The following is a 10,179-nucleotide window of genomic DNA, read 5'->3' as shown; positions in this document are numbered from 1 at the left end:
AGCTGCGGCTGGCTGAGGTCCCTCCGAGCGACGGCCCGCAAAGCCTTCTGGTCACACGTCCGATGCTGATTGCAAGGGCGTGCCACCTGACCTATACCTGGTCAGGAAGGTGATGGAGATGCCTCGCTTAGTTTCCTGCATGGCATACACGTAAACATTAAATACGAGCCTCGATCGGCTCTCAGGTTATCCTGTGAATCGGCTCAAGGAGCCGATCCACCCATGATTCGTACGAGGTGCACGAATATATGGTGGTCCTGCTTGATCAAGATAAAGCTAATGAGATCTACGACGATTTAGGGTTTTCACCGCATAATCGGATCATCCTACTCACGGATGGGCCTCGCGGCCACGCACGGTGATCGTAAGCCGATCCTAAACAAGGCCTAAAAACCAACACAAGGTTGATCCCCGGAACATCCTGTTTAGGGCTAGCGAACGACACCCTACGTGCCGCTGGATCCTCCACCCCTTTGTAAGGCCTAACTATTGCAGATATTAAACTAATCCTTGTAGAACAAGGAGCAATCGTAATGGATCAGATCTACTAAATAATGATCAAGCGGGGTGCCGCCCCTACACCTAAGATAGGTGTAAGGGCAGCTAGACATGCAAGGGTTGCACTACGATAGCATGTTACGCGAAGAACTATGCTAACCCTAACACATCTATGATAACTACGTTGCTCGCCATCAACAAGGCTTCAGTACGAGCAACACATGAACAACGTGGAGCTTGTGCTGCCTAGATCGCAAGATGCGATCTAGGCAGCATGTTGCTTACCGGTAGAAACCCTCGAGACGAAGGAGTTGGCGATGCGCCGAGATTGATTTGGTTGGTTGAACGTTGGTTGTTGTTTATTTCATAAACCCTAGATACATATTTATAGTCCAGGGGACTTTCTAACGTGGGAATAATCCCAACCGTACACGAGACAAACTCTAACTTTTAATCTACGATGCAATCTACTATAATTAAAGATACATGGGCAATCTAGCCCAAACTCTTCGTGCGAGGCCGCTTCAGAGATCTCCCACGTGTAATCTTCCAAGCCCATCTCCCTTACGGCCCACCTCCTGATTTGGCCAAAATCTGGTGATAACACATACCCCCCTGGTTTTGGCAATGATAATTTCAAAACCACTCTGTTTTTCCTTCGAAGGGTCATGTCGTGGCAGAGCAGACCTGGCGCAGTATTCTTCATCATGATGACCTGTCTTTCAGCTTCTCTGCAAAATTCGATAGCTTTGGCATCACTTCCTCGGAAACTGCAATGGCATTAAATTTCCACCAGGCTTCTCATTATTTAACTGTGCCGATTGATTAGCTCTCTTCATCCCCTTCCTCTGTTCCAGCCATCGGCACCAAAAAACCCTCTTCTCCCTCAGCCATGTCTTCTTCTTCCTCCTCTTTCGTCTCTCTCCAATCCTTCTCTTCAAGCGAGCCGGAGTGGAACTCTGATCACGCGCCAGAGAGCAACCTGCCTCTGACCGATGGGGAAGAGGACCTCAAGTTCCTCATCGATGGGGAGCTGATGAGCGAAAGTGAAGACGACCTCCATCCTTGGGCGAAACCCACCTCCCCAGACGGGAAGGGGGAAGAAGTAGAGGAAGAAGAAGAAAAAGAGGAGGGCGGCCCCTCTTCCCCCGCTAAGCTTCTGCCGGCCAAGCGATTCCGCGCTTGGGCGGACAGCGAAGACGATGATGATGACGAGGAGGAAGAGGAGGAGGATGAATCCTCCTCCTCCATCGGGTATCCGCCGACCAAGCGCTTCCGCTCCTGGGCGGACAGCGAGGATGATGATGATGACGAGGAGGACGAGGCTCCGGCCAAGGGCTGGGGCAGCAGCGACGAGGAGCTTCCTGGGAGCAGCGCCGACGACATCGACGGCGGTGATGACGAGGACAGCGACGACTAGTAGAATAGGACTAGTAGTAGCAGTGCACTAGGCACCAGATCCCTCTTTTGAGAGCCATCGGCTCTTTCTTGTAAAGCCGCTCCCTTGAATTAATGAAAATTGTTCTTTCAATTCATCTTTCAATTAATCCAGTTTCACCCCTTCCGCTTGTCATACCAAGACCGATAGCAACGTATCGGATTCCTTTTCCTTTGGACGCCCGCGAAGCCGGACTCAAATGCCGATTAGACCGTCATCAAGTACTTCTCAAATTCGGACTGCAATTTGATATCTGACCATAATTTTTTGCAATCCTTAGCCGATGACTATTCATTGGTTATTCTGAGAACCCAGTCTTTTTCTTGCAGCAACAGGACGGTCCAAAACCTGTAAAAGCCGACGGCCTCCTTTTCCGATTCCTCTCCATAGCTTCAGCAGTCTTCTTTTGCAACACCTTACTACTTCAGAGAAGATCACAATGTAGGGTCAGTCGACGCGACTCCAATCGGCTCCCAAATCAGAGCATCTACCAAGTTAACTGCCCCCCGAGCCTTAATCAAGGCGAGAATACCGGCGAGGATGCACAGGTCATCGATCAGCTTTCTTCCGCTGAACGACGATGTTGTAAATGAAACCCCAAGCCGGAAACCATCTTGGCGGCAATGTGAGCCCTGAGCACATAACCAGTAGGTCTTGGTCTTTGTGTAGCTGTACTAGAGTCGATGTCTGCGCATCAGCTGCTTCTCAATTCTAAAGTCGATGCCCCTTGCATCGGCTGTCTGTTTTGTAAAAAATTTTTTTTTACTAGCCGATTTTTCCTAATCGGCCCCTAATGTTTCACTGCACGCATGTTTACACATGTTTATCTGCACATGTTCATCTGACTATATGCCCCCCGAGCCGAATCTGCCAGATGACTGCAGATATCGGCCTTTATGGTTAGCCAGGGCACTGCACTTGCACGTCGGCTCCGCAAGGATTCGTGCTGACTTTCATCCGCCGACGTGGCCGCTGCCCAGTAGATCGATGCTGAACATAAGCAGAACATGTGGTAAAGATAATTTTGGCCGATTGCTGGAATCGGCCTCCATATCAATTGAAGCGCTGACTGAAGGTTCTGTAATGCTCCTTCATAATTCTTGGGGCCGATCACAAGGATCATCCTCGCCCCGTTTGCTCATCGGTTTGTTCTTGCTACTCGGTCAGGCTGGTGGATAAAACCAGCCCAACCTCTGACTTGATGCGCCTGCTGTCGTCCACCTTGAGTGCATCGTAGAATCGTGGAGCACTAAGCTCCGTCGGAAGGACGAGAACCATGTTTGTACCAGCCGATGCTTCATCGTCGGCTTTCCTTTGCTTGGGACGCCACTCCATTTTCCGTGGACGACCCTCTTCGTCCAGGGTTCGCTGAACTTTCGCAGCCAGATCAGGTCGTGCCTTCCTTAGCGTATGCAGGTATAACCTTTCGGCTTCCTCCAGGCCGCGCAATCGCTAAACCCTGCGCTTTTGTGAACGGCTGAGTCCATCAGGGCACCACCTTGGACGGTGGTACCTGTCTTCTTCCTCTACTTGTCCCTCGTCTTCGGAATCCTCGAGATCTGCCCACCGAGGGGACTCAGCACGTTTGCTTTGTGGTGGGAGAGGCCCTAAGCGCCTGAACACAGACACGTTGGCTGCCTCCTTCTTCTTCTGGTTGCATTCTGGGCAATTGCCGATTGTGGGCAATCGGCTCATTCCTGAATCCCAGCAGTGTCTGAAGAAGGGGAAGTCCCAGTGCCTGTCGTTGTCATCTTGCTCCCTTGATTTTTCTATGGCACGGCGCTCGTGCTCCTCCTCGTCGCGATCATGCCGACGATCTCTTCTGGCTTCTCTAGCCAGACGATCTCCTTCATCATCATAGCTGGACCGTCGGCGTTGGTCATACTGACTTACATACTTGTTGAGGAGGTGATCAGAGAGGGGTCGCTGATATCTTATGTTCTTCACTTCTCCCTCTGTGACGTAGCGCTTGCCATCATGATGGAGCCGATTGCGCGGAGCGGCCTCCTCTGTGTCCTTGCTACGAGAGCAGCTGCCCTCGTCTACATCTTTGCCAGAGTGGTGCCCAGGTCCTACCATGTTGATGCTGAACGAGGATCCTGGCTGGCAACCTTCAGGGTAAGTGCCTTCTACCATGTTAACGGCGGGGAAGGGCTGGGTATCGACCTTCATGGCGTACTGGTTGAAAATTAGACGCCCTTTTTCTATCGCCGCTTGGATGTGCTGACGCCATACCCTGCAGTCGTTGGTGGCATGGGAGAGCGAGTTGTGCCATTTGCAGTATGGCTTTCCGTTCAGCTCTTGCACCGTGGGGAATTTGAGACCTTCAGGAATCGTCAACTGCTTCTCCTTGAGCAGGAGGTCGAAGATTTGCTCAGTCTTGGTCACGTCAAAATCAAATCCCCTGGACGGGCCTGGTGGCTTTACCCATTTGCAGGACACGGGGGTTCCTCCCCGAGTCCATTCAGCCACTGCTACCTCTTGATCTCCCGCAGAAACTTCGTCTTCCTCTGCCTCGACCAGGACTACTGCACGTTTGAATTTGTCCTGGTACAGGTCCGGGTGGCGCTGTTCATATGCCGACAGTTTCTGAACCATGTGCGCCAGTGAGGGGTAGTCTGCTTGGGAGGCCATGTCCTTGAGCGGTGTTGCGAGGCCTGCTACTGCCAACTCGACTGCTTCCTTTTCAGTTATACGAACCGAATAACATCGGTTCCTGAGATTCCTGAAGCGCTGGATGTATTCTGTCACAGTTTCTCCGCGCTTCTGACGTAGTTGTGCTAGATCGGCAATGCCGGACTCGGAAGCCTCCGAATGGTACTGCATATGGAACTGCTCTTCCAACTGCTTCCAAGTCCGGATGGAGTCCGGTGGCAAAGAGGTGTACCATCCGAAAGCCGATCCCGTGAGGGACTGTGAGAAGAGCCTCACGCGTAGTTGATCCGACACTGAAGCCGGTCCTAGTTGTGCCAAATATCGGCCTACGTGCTCGATGGAGCTAGACCCATCTGATCCACTGAATTTGGAGAAATCAGGGAGCCGATATTTAGGTGGTAGCGGGATCATCTCGTAGTCGTCGGGGTACGGCTTGGAATAGCTGATTGCCCTCCTTTTCGGCACCATGCCGAACTGATCTCTCAGTATGGTACTGATCTGATCCGCTGTGCTGGCTGCAGGAGTTGAACTCTGAAGATTCGCCGGGGTGGCGTACTTAGCCAGCCATGTTTGCTTTTCCAGCTCTGAGCCAACTGCAGGAGCTGAGCTCTGGAGGTTCGTCGGGGTGGCGTACTTAGTTAGCCACGTACGCTTCTCAAGCTCTGTCGCCGACGTCCCTCCTGTTTTCCCGAAGTCCCCGATGTTGTGGCCTGGTTTGTGAGTGCCCAGTTACCACAATCTGGCACATACGTGCACGTGTACCCGTGAGGGATCTCCTTAGGCGCCTCAGGCAAGAACTGGTAGTCACTAGGGTCACCACCGATCTTGTAGACGACGAATGCCGGTGAAGCCGGCACCTCTGGTGCTGCCAACGCAAATGGCAGCGGTGGACGGGACTGGAGTGGCAACTCTCCTTGATGCGTCCCGAGAGCTGGTCCTGACGGCGAGTACTGGTGCCTCATGATCTCCTGGATCACGCGAAGAGCGACACGCTCCAACGTGTTTACCAGGTTCTCAGAGTGGCAGTGTAGCGAGTGAGCCACCAAGTAGTTGATCTCCTGCCGCAGGGACCTGGTGCGTTCCTCCGACGGGGCAGAGAGGTCTATCCCATCGAGTGCACCATTAGGCGAGAACCCCTTCCACCTGATGCCATGTGAACGGGTTCTGTGGAAAGAGCCGATGAGGTCGGCTTCGAGGATGACTTTGATCTCGTCATACTTCTTCTTGAGCTCGTCGGTCAGATCCTCGTATGTGATCAAGGCGTGCCGTCCGCCATCTCAGATGTAGATGGCGATGTGGTTGATGTAGAAGCTGGTCCCACCGGGCGTGCCAGAATGTGTTGACGTCCGAAACCCACCGGCGGGCAGCGACGGGCAACACCGTAGAGCCGGGAACAACCTAGAGCTGCGGCTGGCTGAGGTCCCTCCGAGCGACGGCCCGCAAAGCCTTCTGGTCACACGTCCGATGCTGATTGCAAGGGCGTGCCACTGACCTATACCTGGTCGTGAAGGTGATGGAGATGCCTCGCTTAGTTTCGCATGGCATACACGTAAACATTAAATACGAGCCTCGATCGGCTCTCAGGTTATCCTGTGAATCGGCTCAAGGAGCCGATCCACCCATGATTCGTACGAGGTGCACGAATATATGGTGGTCCTGCTTGATCAAGATAAAGCTAATGAGATCTACGACGATTTAGGGTTTTCACCGCATAATCGGATCATCCTACTCACGGATGGGCCTCGCGGCCACGCACGGTGATCGTAAGCCGATCCTAAACAAGGCCTAAAAACCAACACAAGGTTGATCCCCGGAACATCCTGTTTAGGGCTAGCGAACGACACCCTACGTGCCGCTGGATCCTCCACCCCTTTGTAAGGCCTAACTATTGCAGATATTAAACTAATCCTTGTAGAACAAGGAGCAATCGTAATGGATCAGATCTACTAAATAATGATCAAGCGGGGTGCCGCCCCTACACCTAAGATAGGTGTAAGGGCGGCTAGACATGCAAGGGTTGCACTACGATAGCATGTTACGCGAAGAACTATGCTAACCCTAACACATCTATGATAACTACGTTGCTCGCCATCAACAAGGCTTCAGTGCGAGCAACGCATGAACAACGTGGAGCTTGTGCTGCCTAGATCGCAAGATGCGATCTAGGCAGCATGTTGCTTACCGGTAGAAACCCTCGAGACGAAGGAGTTGGCGATGCGCCGAGATTGATTTGGTTGGTTGAACGTTGGTTGTTGTTTATTTCATAAACCCTAGATACATATTTATAGTCCAGGGGACTTTCTAACGTGGGAATAATCCCAACCGTACACGAGACAAACTCTAACTTTTAATCTACGATGCAATCTACTATAATTAAAGATACACGGGCAATCTAGCCCAAACTCTTCGTGCGAGGCCGCTTCAGAGATCTCCCACGTGTAATCTTCCAAGCCCATCTCCCTTACGGCCCACCTCCTGATTTGGCCAAAATCTGGTGATAACAAGAACATAAACAACACATATGATAGATTGATAATCAACTTGACATAGTATTCAATATCCATCGGATCCCAACAAACACAACATGTAGGATTACAAAGAAACGATCTTGATCATGATAGGCAGCTCACAAGATCGAGCATGATAGCACAATTAGGAGAAGACGACCATCTAGCTACTGCTATGGACCCATGGTCCAGGGGTGAACTACTCACACATCAATCCGGAGGCGATCATGGCGATGAAGAGTCCTCCGGGAGATGATTCCCCTCTCCGGCAGGGTGCCGGAGGCGATCTCCTGAATCCCCCGAGATGGGATTGGCGGCGGCTGCGTCTCTGGAAGGTTTTCTGTATCGTGGCTCTCGGTACTGGGGGTTTCGCGACGGAGGCTTTAAGTAGGCGGAAGGGCAGGTCAGGGGGCGTCACGAGGGGCCCACACGGTAGGGCCGCGCGACCAGCACCTGGGCCGCGCCGCCCTGTTGTGTGGCCACCTCGTGGCCCCACTTCTTATCCTCTTCGGTCTTTTGGAAGCTTCGTGTGAAAATAGGACCCTGGGCGTTGATTTCGTCCAATTCCGAGAATATTTCCTTACTAGGATTTCTGAAACCAAAAACAGCAGAAAACAACAACTGGCTCTTCGGCATCTCGTCAATAGGTTAGTGCCGGAAAATGCATAATAATGACATATAATGTATATAAAACATGTGAGTATCATCATAAAAGTAGCATGGAACATAAGAAATTATAGATACGTTTGGGACGTATCAGCAGGAAGCTCATCACCATCTGCAATCCTAAGCACTCGAAGTAGTGGACTTGTAACTCTAATGCAGTCCTCAACTGCATGCCACCATTCCGTTGAAAGCACAATGTCTTGCACATTCAAATCGGCTGTAGTTTTGGCCAATTTGTTTGCAACCCACACCCTACTTGTAAATAGACTCCTCAAAGCTTGCTTGTGCTTGACCAAACTCTTAAGAGCAAGACATGATGTGGCAAAGTGAGTGGCTGCGGTCTCACAAGATCCTCATTGCCGGTTACCTTCCTCATTAGAGCAAGAAGTCTTCCATGCCTATAGATGAAAGTAGTGACTCGTCTACCACATGCAATTGGCTTCTTAAATGCTTTTAGCTTCCCTATATCTTCCAACATTAGGTCCAGGCAATGGCATGCACATGGACTCCAATAAAGTGTAGGAATCCTCTCCATTAGAATCTTGCCCGCTGCCTTGTAGTTAGCACCATTGTCGGTGATGGACAACATTCTCTTTTCCGACACCTTCAATTCTCTTCTCAAGCAAATCTGCTATCATCCGAGCATCTTGGCATTCAATTGATGCATCAACCGACTCCAAGAAGTAAGTTCCCGCTGGGCTGTTTACAAGGAAGTTGATTAAGTGGAGTCCCCTTCTATCCGACCACCCATCTGACATTAGTGTGCATCCTTATTGCTTACATATTGTCTCATGCTCCGCTCTCAAGAGTTTTGTTTCCTTCACACAATCCCTAAGCAATGGCTCTCGTAGCTTGTAAGAGGATGGAGGCTTGTAACCCGAGCCACATTGACAAGATGCTTATGTTGCAATTTGAAATCGTCTAGAACTTGCAACATTGAAAGGTATGCCACACTCATAGAAGAACAATGCCCACTGCATATCAACATAGTGCAACTCTGCCTCCGTTTTTGTGTTTGACTCCATGGTGCTTTGAGAACGCCCGGAGCGTCTTTCATCAACAATATCCTCAGGTTTTCTCCTAAGCATTGAAACAATTGACTTGGTTGCAACAGATTGAACCTTCTTGCCGCTGATTTTCACAGCAAAGGCTCTCTTGTTTCTTTTGACAGCTATCCCTGAACTTTCTCTTGTAGTGGAGGCTTCAGCTGTTGTTGTTGTTGTCCCTGCTGCATCTACCTCCACAACATCATCATCTGGCAGTGGTTGGTTTCTCCTGTTCTTCTTCAAATACTCATATATCTCTCTCCTGAGTTGTGTGCTAGCCCTTGGACAGCCTAATGCATCTCCACGAGTGACAACAAGATGTTCCTTATGCCTTTTAATCCCTCCATGAGTTACCTTGCCACAAAGATTGCACTTATCAATATTGTTATTGCAGGTGTCACCATATAGCCATAGTTCCAGCTCAGATCAGTTGTCCTCCGTGGCTTGCGTTCTGGATCTTTCATTGGATCGTAATCCCCATCAGCCATTGTGACACTACAATCAAGGAGTCAAGGACAAACAATGCTTAAATTAATGATAAAGAGCATCCACCGATCAAATACTCTACTTTAATCACAACATCTAGCAGCTAACAAGGACAAGTGGACAACAAAATCTACCAATTTAATCAGCATCAACTACTACAATCACAACAGCAGCTACCAAGGACAAGAGTTACTAAATTATTCAGAGGCAGGAAGCAGCTAACTACTACTACTATATCACATGCAAAGAAGGCAAGCAGGCAGCAGAAGTGCAGCACATAGCCAGGGGGAGGAGAAGCTGTACACTACCAAGACACCAACAACAGAACATGCATAACAGAGCAAAGGAAGCTGCTGCACAGGGGAGGAGAAGCTGTACCAGTGGGAGGAGTTGCCAGAAGCTTGGCCACAAGCTTGGCCGGAGTTGGGGAGGCCAGCAGATGGGGGAGCAGGAGCAGATCTGGACGGAGCTGGGGAGGACGTGTGAGAGGAGTGAGCTCCTCTCTCTCTTCTCTCCAGATAGTTTTCCCTGGTCAGTTCCCTTCTCTCTTCCCTCTCTTTCCCCTTTAGATATCATCTTTCCCTCCCAGCCTGCCAAATTCTAGTTTTCCCTCCCGCCCAAAATTTCGTTTCCCGCCCACAGGATATAGGCATCCAGATTCTTGCAATGCGGCCATTTTTGCGCCTAGGCGATGCCATTGGACACCTTAGAGACGCATGTGGACGCGTTGGACAGAAAACAAAGGCGACGCCGACGCCTTGCTCTCCTGGAACGCTCGGACGCTTAAGCGTCGCTTAGGCGACGCCTAGGTGACGCCTTTAATACCATGTAATCAATGCCTGTAATATATTATATCTTACACATTTTATAAGGTACCGAAAAA

This window comes from Lolium perenne, chromosome 1 (assembly GCF_019359855.2).
Source record: "Lolium perenne isolate Kyuss_39 chromosome 1, Kyuss_2.0, whole genome shotgun sequence".
Lineage (NCBI taxonomy): Eukaryota > Viridiplantae > Streptophyta > Magnoliopsida > Poales > Poaceae > Lolium > Lolium perenne.
The sequence above is the reverse complement of the archived record's forward strand: the minus strand, read 5'-3'. Positions refer to the sequence as shown.